General features: G+C 31.7%; 1 protein-coding gene across 5 annotated transcripts in view; it reads right to left on the bottom strand.

Moving 5' to 3' along the window:
- The window catches only part of LOC137616551 (uncharacterized), a 327,286-nt gene that overhangs the window by 309,592 nt on the left and 2,694 nt on the right, over positions 1-15,000 (bottom strand). For all 5 annotated transcript variants that reach the window (XM_068346404.1, XM_068346405.1, XM_068346402.1 and 2 more), the window contains exon 1: positions 14,970-15,000. This exon is cut by the window's right edge and continues 2,694 nt beyond it. The gene's annotated coding sequence lies outside the window, so the exon portion shown is untranslated. The remainder of the gene's footprint in view (positions 1-14,969) is intronic.

Raw genomic sequence — 15,000 nt, 5'->3', positions numbered from 1 at the left:
CTAAAATATATATATAAAAAAGGTAATCGATTTGGAAAGAAGTTATAAAAATATTATTCGACTTTGACAAAAGATGTGACCCCATCCACGTTGGCTTTTATATTTCATAGCACAAAAACAATTTTGGAAAGTCTTTTTCGGATATAAAAATCTCTCTGGGAAAATATTGGTTCCTATCTGTTATATTGAAAATATTATCTGCTATGATACTAGAAAAAAAATGATTAAAAACTGAAGTTGTGACATTTTTACTTTTTGCATAAGTAATCTGTATAACATGGCCTCTTCCGGGTTGGAATTCTTGCCTGATATTTTGTTGAAAAATCCTAAAGACACGCCAGTCTCTCTCTCTCTCTCTCTCTCTCTCTCTCTCTCTCTCTCTCTCTCTCTCTCTCTCTCTCGGGATATGGTAGTTTATTGGAAACGTCTGGGGTTGGAGACCCGCTCAGGCGCTATAGTTTCTAGTATTGTCTGTAACCTCACCATCCTTGTGAATTATGCATGACGGGAGGGGGTATGGAAGAGTGAGAATTTGGGGCAGCCTATAGGCCTAACCGGTGAGTAATTAGCAGCCATTGCATGCCCCCCCCCCCCTCCCTCTTGTCATAGCTTGGGCGCTAATCACATGTACATATGGCCAGTCACTGTCCCTTGCCTTTTCCATTCCTGAGGACTTTTAAACCTTATGTTTTATGTTACATTGTATTAATGATAATAGTCATTCCTGTTGGATAATTTAAATGATGCAACTCAAATAATTTAAAAGGTCCAATTAAATTCCTGTTGTTCTCCCCCAGACAATCCTCCGAAGGCAGGAGATATATGCACTGAATGAGAGACGACAGATAGTGAGTATTCCGTAAGAGTTCAGTTATCATGAGAATTATACTTGTTTTATGTCAATAGAAGCCCTTAGCCAAAGGCGTCTGTATATCCGGCGATGCTCTAACAGGAAACAATATGCCTTGTTTGGAGTTGTGAACTAATGTCAATATATTTGTATATTTTATGAATTCTCGTGTTCCTGGTACATGGATTTTTGGAACAAGGCTAAATTGAAGATTTTTATCAAAATATTAGATGAAAATTATATAAATTAATATATATATATATATATATATATACATATATATATATATATATATATATATATATATATGTGTGTGTGTGTGTGTGTGTGTGTGTGTGTGTGTGTGTGTGTTTGAGTGTGACTGGGGATACCTTAACGTGGGGTAAGAGATTGTGTAGTGCCATAATCAGCAAAGCTGTGTTAGTTAGGTAAACCCATACGAGGTTGGTTTGCTGTGAGCGATGAGAAAAGAGTATCCCACCCTTACCAATTCACTGTGGCAAGTGTGGCGATGGAAAATGGCCAAACACGACATGAATAAGGACATGTCTGAGGCCTTTCTCTCGCAGTGGACTAGAAACGGCTACATTTTATATACTCATATATATATATATATGTGTGTGTGTGTGTGTGTGTGAATGTGAATGGTGTATACTGGTCAGAAAGATATGTAAATTCTAATACAATATTTCCAATGCAATTCTTTAAATAAAAACACTTAAAAATCAAACGCACAGTATAGAAATATATTCAGTGTTCTAAAATAATTGTCACACAGAAAAAAACTATTAAACACCCGGTTTCCCTGACGGGTCCCTCTTAGCACTAATGACCTCAGAGAACAATGGCCTTAAAAACAGTGGGTCTTCTTCGGACTTGCGGCTTTAATTTGTGTCTCTGAAAAGATAAAACTCCAAGTGAGTGGAATTGCCCGAGACCAGGCGAGACTGGTTTGCTTTCGCTCTGTATTGCGTCGTTTTTTTTGGTTAATTACAGGTTACTTGGTTTTCTCTTTTTGGGTTAATTATAGGTTGAGTGGCTTTCTCTCCTTTTGGTTAATTACAGGTTACTTGGCTTTCTCTTCTTTTGGTTAATTACAGGTTACTGGACTTCCTCTTTTTTGGTTAATTACAGGTTATTTAGCTTTCTCTTTTTTGGTTCATTACAGGATGCTTGACTATCTCGTTTTGGTTAATTACAGGATGCTTGGCTTTCTTTACGCTTGATGGTCCGATGGAAGTAGTTATGTAATGTGCGTATTAAGCCAACCACCTTATATATATATATACATATATATATATATATATATATATATATATATATATATATATTTCTTTAACAAAAGTAAACAATATGGTACTTGTATGGTGCAATGTATTATTGGTCAATGCTCCTACATATAAAATATCAATCAGTGGGTATTTTACTCTACACTTAAGGGGTACACAGATTATCCTCTTATTACTTAAATATGCAAAATAAAGTAGCTTGGTCAGAGCTATATTTTCACTCTCTTATATTTTTTTTTTCTTTTTTTTTTTACTTTACCTTTGACTTGAATATTCAAGGCATAAATTGGTGGAATTAAGTTTTTCTCGTAATATTTACATATATCTCATGTTGAAATATTGAAATATACATAGGCGTTATGAATATCTGCATTTTGGTATTAAACTGTTGCTGAACATTTATATATTCTCCTAGTAATTTTCTGTTCCGTATTAAGATTGTGAAAATTACCTTTCATTTGTCATACATTTGTCATATCAGCTTCAATTTATTATGGTATTCCTTGATATCCTGCAGTTATTTGCTTTAATTGAACTTAATAAAATAAAATGGATAGAAACATTTTGCTCTGGTCCTACAATACATGTCTCCATCAGAGAGAGAGAGAGAGAGAGAGAGAGAGAGAGAGAGAGAGAGAGAGAGATATGAGTTAAAGGGCTATCATTATTCATATGCAAATAAAAGTATTTATTACCCACAAAAACACAGCGATATAGGTTTGAGGATCTGTTTATGTTCAAATAAACATTAATATATCAAGTAATGGAAATCCTTTAAATAAACTCGTGATATTTTATAAAACAATATATCGTGCTCAGAAAGCCAGAAATTTTTTAATTGGTGAAAAGCAAGAAAAATCAGAAGAACAATATTGAAAGTAAACAAGGATTTTATTAAACAAAGGCGGATTGGATTAACAAAAACAAAACTTCTGGAGCAAATATAGCGAAATGCTTAAAATAGAGAAATGAGTTTGAAAATAAAATCTAGTAAAGAAAATGAAAAGAGATATGTAATCTTCTCATAGGAGAGAGAGAGAGAGAGAGAGAGAGAGAGAGAGAGAGAGAGAGAGAGAGAGAGAGAGAGAGTATCTGTTGAGCATACGCCATGCAAATACATATCTCAGTCATAAATTTGAGGAAATAAGACGAGAGTGACATTAGATTTTACGAGATAAATTAGGGTAAGAGACGAGACGGTCTCGAGGAAAAAAAAAATATTTTTTTTTTCTTGACATTAGTAATACGACAGTGCTTATCATATGTACCCCCAAGGATTAAACCTCCTTGGTATTGATATTTTTCAATCTCTCTATTGTGTTTTATATTTATAACTAATGTACGCAACCTGTCGCTGAATGATGGCTAAATATTTAGATATATAAGCACATACACAACAGAGATTCAATCCTCAGCACCTCCTCCTTTTTCTAACTACAACTCGTCAGGTTGGGCAATTTGTGGGAGATTGTGCTTACTGAGTGGTTGCCACCCAGCGTAACATTATATATATATATATATATATATATATATATATATATATATATATATATATATATATACATATATATATATATATATATATATATATATATATATATATATATACATATATATATATATGAGAAATACTATTCTATTTGCGTAACTTTAATAACATTTATTATACGCTTCCCAAAAATGTACGGTATAAGCATACTCCGAAAACTGCATCAAAGCCCTAATTTCCAAAACTCATATAAGTAACTTTTAAATATATAACAAATCACACATTCAATTTTATCCTGATTTATATGTCCCATGTCGCGTATCCCTCCAAGAGGAGTGTGTAATCTTGAAACTATAAACAGCCGGAAGCCTTTGTAAATATTTGTTGATACGAAATCGTTTACAATAAGCAGGTTACTCAGCTAACGTTAAATGGAAAACATATCACATCAGGTCGCCTCCAGGCGAACAATCTTCCCCAAATGTTATAATTAAAAGATTTTTAAGAATTATTGACATTGTCCGACGTGACAAAATAAATTAGCGTTAGAGTTTATACTTTAGAGAGAGATGTAATGTCTAATTATTATTATTATTATTATTATTATTATTATTATTATTATTATTATTATTATTATTATTATTATTATGTATACTGTATACACACACATATATATCTATATATATATACATATATGTATATATATATATATATATATATATATACACACATATATATCAATAGGTGTGTGAATCTCTCTCTCTCTCTCTCTCTCTCTCTCTCTCTCTCTCTCTCTCTCTCTCTCTCTCTATATATATATATATATATATATATATATATATATATATATATATATATGTTTGTGTGTGTGTGCGTGTATGTTTGTGTGTATAATCTCATACGCAAAGGTCCTCGGTTAGATCTCGCCAGTCTTCTCTATTTTGAGCTTTTAAATCAATACTTCTCCATTCATCATCTACTTCAGGCTTCATAGTCCTCATCCTCAAATAAGCAAAGCATCATCAATGTGTGTAATTACTGGTAGTTAAGAATAAATAAACAACTCTTGTTATATGATAAAATGCTAGTAATGTAACAATCATTGAACTAAGTGTTTACATTGTACAGTACTTCCTTGCGGTTTCATGAATAAGATACACTACCAACTGAACTGATTTATAGTATTTCTTACAGACTGTCAAAATGGTTAGTACTAGTCCCCATACCTATTGCTGGAAATATATCTCAATAACATATAAAAAATAATATAGATTTTGTTAACAAATTGCTTAGTGCTTGCATTAATTTCAACTTTTAAAATATAAGTTTTGATATAACGTCCTTGCTAGCGAAGATTCCAGTTGACGATTTATTGACATTTCTAGCTGACGAATTAAGGAAGCATGTTTTATACTTATCTCCTGACAAAATTATTGAATTGGTGAAATTATGTTTTAAAGATGGTAAATTTGTTTTTAAATGTAAATTATTACCTACGAAAATTTGGAATGGCAACGGACAATCCCCTATCCCCAGTACTCGGTAATCTTTACATGGAATTTTTCGAAGTTAAACTGTTGCAAGCGCTTTTGCCTAAAGGGGTTCGTTAGTTTCGTTACGTTGCCGATATTTTTTGTGTTTGGCTTACTTGCGAGAATTTGAATATTTTTTTTTCTTTTGGAAAAGTTAAATAATCTAGTATATTTCATTAAATTCATGGTTGAAAAACAAAATAATTGTAGATACCATTTTTTAGACGTTTTGGTGCATAGAAATGATAGAGGCTGGTTCCCACATTTATGATTATTGAAATCATCAGACCAGTGTAAAAGTATCCGTTTTTCTAGTATGTTTTTAATTGGTTAAAGGATTTAAAGCCCTGAATTTATAGACGTAGAGTTTGGTAGCATTAATGACAAAAGAACTAAATTGAAATATCTTAATTTTTTTATTGTCAAGTTTTTACAGAAAGCTAATAATAGATTAAAATTCTGATAAAAATAAGGATTATTTTAAGAATGAGAATGTGTTGGCACTTCCATACGAGGAAAATTTTGCTTTCATCAAAGACTTATTACAAATACTCAAGGTAAATGTTGTTTTTAAAAGTTCAGGAACAGTAAAGAATGTCTTAATAGATAATTCTCCTAAGTATAATAAAAGCCCTATTTACATAATTCTATGCGCTGGGTGTGACAACACATATTTGGGTCAAACTGGAAAACTGCTTGATAACGATGTATTTTATTTGTCCACATGAATGATTTCAACCTCTGTATTGACTGGGAGAACTTCCCGGAGATCGTATTTTGTAAAAACCTTGTTAAAAGAAATATTATTGAATCTGTTTTTATTAAATATTTTAATAACCAAATTTTAAATCTTAGCCTTTGGTCTTTTTAAACTAGACGGAAATCTTGTTCATGAAATTGTAGGAAGTACAATGTAAACATTTAGTTCAATTATAGTTACAATACTAGCATTTCTTTAAATAACGACTGTTGTTTATTCATTTTTAGCTACCAATAATTACTTACACACATTGATGATGGTTTGCTTGTTTGTGGCTTTCATTTCAGTTATGTTAGGTTTCCTTTTTTTTGTATGATTTTTTTTTTGTAATTTCCTTTGCACCCTGAAGAAGTGTATGTAATACATGTAAGCGCATGGTACCTGGTCTTTCACTTTCCTGTTGATTTTACACACACACGTACGCACACGCACACACACACACACACACACACACACATATATATATATATATATATATATATATATATATATATATATGTGTGTGTGTGTGTGTGTGTGTGTATGTATGTATGTATGTATGTATATATATGTATATATATATATATATATATATATATATATATATATATATATATATATATATATATATATAAATGTGTGTGTATGCATGTATGTATGTATGTATGTACGTACGTACGTACGTGATTATACACTATTGTGTCTGCATTTGTATGTACTGACTGTATTCATGGCAAAATAGTGATTTTACGACCAAATTGCAAGCTAATTTACTCATAAAATATCGCGTTCCAATTTACATATAGCGCAACCAACTCCTGATTGGCACGGCATTATCAGTCTATTTATTTTATTTCTTCTTCAAATATGAATACATAAGTAATTAATCTAAATCCAGAGTTTTTATTTTTCGGAATATCATATTTTTAAAGATCAAATTACTGTCATGATTATCAGATATTGGTGAAGGGTGCGTTCAACTGATGCAAGTGAGTGAATAAACCAGGCGTGTTCAATTAGGTTATCGGAGATCATTGTTCTCTCTTTCAGTCTGTCTTGTTCTCTGGTCTCATTTGGGCTCATTTCTCATCCTGCCAGAAGCCTAATGTCCACTACAATTTTCAGTTACCATCAATGTTTGGTTTTGAAATAATTTTGTTAAACGTTTTAAGATACGTGAAAAATCGGCTGTAAAAATTCAAGTTTAGCTAGATTTCCCCTATTTTTTTACTTAATTGTAAACATTAATATCCTTTTAGTTGATATATGACAAAAGCTGAATTATTTTGATAAATCTCTACTTAAATATTGAATTTAAGCGATGTTTCCCTTAGTTTCCATATTTTTTTTTTTATAGAAAACTAAATCAAATAGAAAAGCCGTATTTGTTTTTTTTTTCTTACCATTTCTCTTTATTTATTATTTCCTATGGGAGTGGACTGAATTAAGATATTGATTTCTTAGCTTCACTACCCTCAGCTTTTAAAAAGATATATGGATATGTAAATTATTTTCCTCGTCAGCGGTTTAATTCTTCACTTTCAACTTCCCTGTTGCCTTACTTCAATTTTCCTAAAACTAGTTGATGCTATTTGGTTAAAACTCTCTTATTGTGTCCCAAACTAGTTAACCTAGTTATAAAAAACTGGGAAATACGTTACAGCTCCCTACATGGAACGTGGCAGTTTTTTTGTCTGCGAAAATGCTATTTCCTTTTTCTAGTGATGTCATGCACAGCAGGACGGAAATCATGAGAGAGAGAGAGAGAGAGAGAGAGAGAGAGAGAGAGAGAGAGAGAGAGAGAGAGAGAGAGAGAGAGAGAGAGAGAGTGAGAGAGAGAGGTGGAGAACCGTGCCTTTTCTTTGTTACCCCCAAGAGCTTTCTTTCCTATATTTCAGACTTTATTGTATTGTTTTATAGAAAAACAATGCCACTATCTTGGCTATTCTTTTTGAGTTTTTTTTTTTTATCCTATGATCTTCTTCTTCATCATCTTCTTCTTCTTCTTCTTCTTCTTCTTCTTCTTCTTCTTCAAAGAAATAGTAAGCGCGATTATCCTACTTAATTCCAATATCTAGGTTTCTCTTTCTCTTCCTTGCATGTTCCCAATCGGGCCCCTTTTTTCACAAATCCAAGCAATTTCTATATTCTTTTCTCCTTGATATTCATGTTTTCGCATGCTCTAATCTTCTAATCTTGAAGTATTCCTAAAGCGTTATGTTATCTCGTTAGGTTATAGGCAAGTCGGAACAATGAAAATATTAAGGCCGAAACTATTGAAAGAGAAGCGTATCTTGAAAAAATGCGTAAAAAAGTTATATTTTCTTTAAATCTTGATAATACTGATTCCATCTAGGTGAATATTCCAATGTTGGAAAATTCCTAAAGCTTTATTTTATCTTTCCAGGTTTTACTTAAGTCGGAACAGTAAAAATATTAAACCCAAAACCTACTGAAAAAAAGCCGTAAGCAAATTTTATTTTCTTTTTATCCGGATAATCCTGGTTCCTTATGGTACAATATACAAATTTTTAAGTGTTCCTAAAGCTTTATTCCCTCTTGTCAAGATTTAGGAAAGTTAGAATGATAAATATCTTAAGTTTAAAACCTATTAAAGAAAACGAAATACTTTGGAAAAAGAAACTCTAAACAAATGATATTTTCGTTTCGCCTTGATAACCCTGGCATGTGTCCATACTGGTACAATCTTCTAATCGTGAAATATTCTTAAAGCTTTATTTCATCTTGTCCGCTTTTAGGTAAGTTGGAACAATGAAAATATTAAGCCTAAACCCTGGTGAAAAAAAAAGCTTAATATCAGACCTCATGGCCGAAAACTGGTTAGTATGCTATCAACATTAATAGTTTTCTTTCTTTATTAAAGAAAATCCTTGTCGTTTTTGTGGTCTAAAGGGGATTCCCCCTTTGAGTATTCTAGTCACGGTCAATATTACCGTGCTACACAATTTCACTTATCATAAAAAAGCTGTTAAATTTTTTTGTTGTTCTTACATAACAAATCTGCGGTAGGTATTTTCTATTTGCTAAATGCTTAACAATCTTGACTATTACGTGTTGCCCTTTTTATTTTAGTTTTTACCTAATGGTGATTATACATAAATGATTTTTTTAATTAACGTTTTCTCATTTATCAAATAAATTAAACACATAATTTGATCCTTTTTTTTTTACCATAGCTTCAAAGGATATGTTTCTTTTAAATTAAATAGCGTCGTATCTTTTTAAATCTCAGATTTTTATGTTTATAATTATTTTCTATTTCGTAATTTCTTTTAATTATTAATGGCAAATAATGTGGAACTTATTACCACAATGGTTTTTATACTAAAGAACCTTCGATGTTTGTGAAGGTCTGCAACTGTGAGTAACTACTTTTGTAGAACATTTGTAAAATTGTCTAAAACCAATAACATCCCGAACATACGTACAAAATATCATATTGGACATGCTTGCAAACAAGTATATCAAACATACTTGCAAACAAGTATATCGAACATGCGTATAAACAAGTGAATTGAACATATGTACAAACATAAACATCGAACAAACGCGCAAACAGGTATATCGAACATACGTACAAACAAGTTTATCGAACAAGTATATCAAACATACTTACAAACAAATACAATGAGAATACGTACCCGAATGTGTATTGAAGATTTATACAAACAAATGCGGGAAATATTCATACAAACAAGTACGTCGAACATACATACCAACAAATGCGTTGAACATACGTATTAACAAATATATTTATTATATGGGTAAATAATTACAACGAACATGCATAAAAACTAATACATTAACGAGAAGTACTAGTGTAACGAGAACACACACATGCATATATATAAATATATATATATATATATATATATATATATATATATATATATATATATATATATATATATGCATATGCATATATATATATATATATATATATATATATATATATATATATATATATATATATCAATTAGTTTTTTTATATTTAAAGATATTCAAGGGGTTGCGGTCTGCTATTGGAAACGTCCCTGAGTGGTGATGGCCAGGCTGGGATTCGAGTCCCGTTCAAACTCGTTAGTTTCTTTTGTGGCTACAACATCACCATTCTTGTGAATGGATGCTTTTGGGGAGCCTATAGGTCCTCTTGCTTAGTCATCATCAGTCATTGCCTGGCCCTCCTTGGTCCTAGTTTGGGTGGAGAGGGGACCTGGGCGCTGATCATAGTATATATATATATATATATATATATATATATATATATATATATATATATATATATATACAGTATATATATATACATATATATATATGTATATATATATATATGTATATATATATATATATATATATATATATATATATATATATATATATATATATATATATATGGTCAGTGTCTAGCTAGGACAATGTCACTCTCCCTTGCCTCTGCCATTCATGAACGGATGTTAAACCTTTAAAGAACCTTTCCCTTCTTGAATATTAACATTGATTATAATCTGTTGCACCAATCGTCTCTGATAGCGTATTTCAAGACATTGTCCTTTTTTACCCTTTAGTGTATGTATAGTTTTTATAGGTCATTTCATCTATTTTCGGTGCTTTATTTGCTTAGTGGGATCGTCAGCTTTTCGTAATGTGTAGGTTCCGAGCTCATGTCAAAGTCCCATTTGATAGAATTTACTTATCAAGGCGACCTTACTATTCCTGTGAGCTATGGGTTGGTGTGGTTAGTTCTCTCTGTTCGTAGCGTGAATGGAAAGGGGGATTGGGTAGGTACTCATTGGTGTTTATGTGTAGTTTATTGGACATTGTACGAGATCTTTGTGGACTTTCCCTTGGCATTGCTACTCTTGAGTGGCAACTAAACCTTTAATAAGATTTCATGAGGCGATGAGCTCTACTACTCCCGTACCTTCAATATTAAAAAGTTTCCTTTTGTACTTTACACTTAATTTTTTTTCATTATTCTTTGCATTTTAAGTAGATTAATTGAATATCTTCCGTAGATGATTCCGTTATATAAGGTCCCAGGTCTATTAAATTTCTTATCCCTGATCTAGATATTGATCTTTGGCACCGTCGTTCAATTAGTTGATTATGCATGTTGCATAAGATTTTTCATAACTCTGACCATCCTTTACATTCACATCTCCCTGGACAATTCTGTCTCAATACTACACAGTATTCTAGAAGTTTTATTGCAGCTGTTACCAAGTTGTGGAATGATCTTCCTAATCGGGTAGTTGAATCAGTAGAACTTCAAAAGTTCAAAGTTGGAGCAAATGTTTTTATGTTGACGAGGCGGACATGAGTCTATTTATTGTTTATATATGACATTTCTGTTTTTGACGTTGTTAATAGTTTATATAAGACATATCTGTTTTGACGCTGTTATTGTTTTTAGAATGATATATTGTTAATTTATTCTCATCATTTATTTATTTCATTTCCTCACTGGGCTATTTTTCCCTGTTGGAGCCCTTGGGCTTATAGCATCTTGCTTTTCCAACTAGGGTTGTAGCTTGGCAAGTAATAATAATAATAATAATAATAATAATAATAATATCTCACCAAGGAGTTCTGTTTTGTATGAAACAAATTTATCTTAGGTTTACTGTATTAATCGTTCTCACTGTAAAACCTAATTATGATACTCCATTCTTTGAAGCTAGCAATTTTTTGTTCTCAATATTTCTTACTCATGGTTAAGGCACACTTTTTTTTAGTGATATGTTTCTTTTGCTATATGTGAATCTTATGCAACCCTTCTTTTAGTGCATTTCATAATACAAATTCAGTTCTCTTTCTATATAAATTAGCACGTGCAAATTTTATTTAAAACTGATTGGACTGCTTTGCCCAGTTATCTTGGTCTAATAATGATAATTTTCTGAGAAGCAATTTTAATTAATGAGTTTTTGGGTGTCAATATTTGCTCACTACTCCTTCAGTCGACCAAGCTGTAAGTGTGCCCGATCTCCTGACTAAGAGTCAGAAGTGGAGGAGAAAGGACACAACCACCGTACTACACAAATTGTGTGACTTAGCATTCATGACTATACAAAACATGTCCCCAATGATATTTGACAGTATTGGTCTAACTTAGGGTTTGCTTTCAAATTCAATTATCATTGTGGTAAAACATTAATACAGTATACAAATCTATCTTATTTATACATGGCTCATTTTAATTCATTTAGATTAAACAATAACTAGGGCCGACCTGGGAGGAGTAACGACTTTCTCTTTTACTCTTGTGCTGATGTTGATTCACAGCACGCAAAACAGCAATGCAGCTTTATAAGATTAAACTAGTTCTTACCAGAAGAGGTTTGGTGGAAGAGTATGACTTTGATTGAAGGCGTTGAAGAGGGGGCATCAGGCAACCGACCCCTTATTGTAGGGATAACGGTGGGGAAAAATGAAAATCTTTTACCAGACTCCAATTTAATGACATGATGTGCGAGCCCTGGCTTCCATCTGTTTATATTGCAAATGTAAGTGATTATATGTTATCATCAATGGCAATTATATCTCAGGTCATCACCTTGCAGTATCCACAATCGACATTGTGCAAATTCTCCATTTTAATTAAGAGGTTTTCTAATACAGCTGTTGTTTCCGAACCCTGGATAGTTAGTGCGTGCTACTCTCTTTGTCATGGATTATCATTTACTTTTTATTGATTGTAAATTTTTCGGTTTTTTTTTCTGAGGATCAAAAGCCTTTCACTCTATTTATTCTATAAGCAATGAATCGTCAATTTCGCTGGTTTATTAATCTTGGCGCTAATAAATAGTATCTTCATCTTTGTTGTAAAGCAGAAAGCTTATATGACTGGGTTTCCAGGACTTTTATGTATTGGAATGTTTTATTAAATTTGTTTGTAAGTTCATCTATAATTTTTTGTTGTATTCTATAGTAATCTGTTTGCATTCTTTTTATGACTCTTTGGGGTTATGTAGTATAAGTTATTATTTGTTTTAACAGATTTCCGTGAAAAACGAATTTATATTTTGGACAAATTCTTTTTTCAGCTTGAAAATCATTTGCATTCTTTTGTGCTCCAAGAACCTTTTCCAACTAAGCGGAAGGAGCACATTTTATTTACAGATGAATACGATTAAAAGTTATCCAACTCTGTGGTTTTGAAATTTTGACTTTTGCGAACCATTTCAGAGAACTATTTACAGCATTGCATTCTGAGAGCAATTGCAAGGAAACGTTTACCGTTTCCCATTTTGAAAACCATTTCAAAGAAATATTTAAAGTTTTGCATTTTCAGAACCGTTTCAAAGAATTGTTCACAGCTGGACATTTTGAGAACCGTTTCATAGAACTGTTTACACCTTTGCATTTTAAGAACCGTTTCAGAGGAATTTTTACATTATTACATTTTGAAAACCATTTCAAAGATTTGTTTACAATTTTACATTTCGAGAACCATTTCAGAGAAAAATTTACATTAATAGTGTTACTAAATAAAAAAAAAATCACTCTCCCCTCCAATATTTATGAAATAAAGAAAAAGGATTTCTTTATTACGAACGGTGATTATTGGGATAACAATGGGGTTTAACTTCGCAAGAGATACCGTACAGCTGATATCATTATAACTGACGAATAAAATAAAAACATTCGAAAAAAAGACAGATTAATAACTAAATTCGGAAGACTAATCTTCCTTTTTATATTCAATACAATACCATAATTGTATAGAATCTATTGAGAAAATTGCATGCTTTCATCAGGAATAATAACGTTGTATTTCTTGAAAAGAGTGGAGGGAGAGAAATGAACACACTCAACCTTGAAATACAACTTTATTGTAGTGAATAAAAGTTTAGCAATTCGAAGAATAGTTTCTCCATTACTTAATTATTGTTTCTAGGAAATAATAGTGTTTAAATGCACCCGTTTACATAGCTTTTGATAAACAACAAATTCGTCTTATTGATTATGATAACTTTTGTTTGTTTGTGATATATTTAAACTTCAAGGTCACGTACATAATTCATATCAGGCTCATCAATTATATTATGCTGATGTAATTGCTTCAATAAAAAACACAATATAAAATTCAAATAAATTCTTATATATTCTTTTGCGTAACTGTGATCCTCATTTGAATAAAAGGAGAATGTTTCATTTTATTTTCCACAGTGCACATGTACGTCCGTTCCCATCAGAGAGCGCATGCGTAGTAACGCCAGTATGTAAGAGCAAAACAAATAAACATATATCCAGCTTTCTGGTTATTTCCTTATTTTAAAGAGGACGTGAGGTATGAAATGAAAATTTTTTAACAATAAGTAAATATCTGATGTGGTTCAATTGATATTTTATTTCAGTATATTAAGTATAGGGAAACATATCTTCAAGACAAATTTAATATTTATTTTCAACATAAACGAAATATATAGATAGGATGAAACATAACATTGAAATAGAGAAAGCATATGGAATGATTTCTTCTCCTATTGGGAAATAAAATTACAGATGTACACAAATATGACTACGTATTCATTAGTAAAAGTGATTGAGCTGCTTAGAAAAAATCAATGATAATTTTTAAAGATTTCCCTCATTGAAAAGCAACTAGTTGTCAAAGCAATGCGAGAAAAAAAAATTCTAATAAAAATAATATGGTAATGTGTTTACAAAGCATTTGAGGACTACACCTTGATAACAACAACAAATGCAGCCTTTTCTATTCTACTGCAGGACAAAGGCCTCAAACTTGTCCTAATGCATGTTTGGGGCTTGGCGAGTTTTCAGCATCATGCTGGCCACTGCGAATAGAGAAAAGTGGGAACTTTTGTCTGATCGCTCCCAGCAAACCAACCTAGCAAGATGACCGTGACTAGTACAGCTTTGCTGATCATGTCGATACTCAAACCCTTTCACCACTTTAAGGTACCCACAATCAGAAAGGGAGATCAGGAACTAATGTGGACGAATCATGATTACTAAGAATGATTACACCTTGATGATATACAACTAAAGATAAAAAAATAACGATAAGGATTAAGAAACTCACCTGATGTTAATGAAGGGAGTCTTTAACCTTG

The sequence above is a fragment of the Palaemon carinicauda genome, chromosome 22, assembly GCF_036898095.1.
Source record: "Palaemon carinicauda isolate YSFRI2023 chromosome 22, ASM3689809v2, whole genome shotgun sequence".
Classification (NCBI taxonomy): Eukaryota; Metazoa; Arthropoda; class Malacostraca; order Decapoda; family Palaemonidae; genus Palaemon; species Palaemon carinicauda.
Note: the sequence above shows the minus strand (reverse complement) of the source record. Positions and strands in the feature narration are given on the sequence as shown.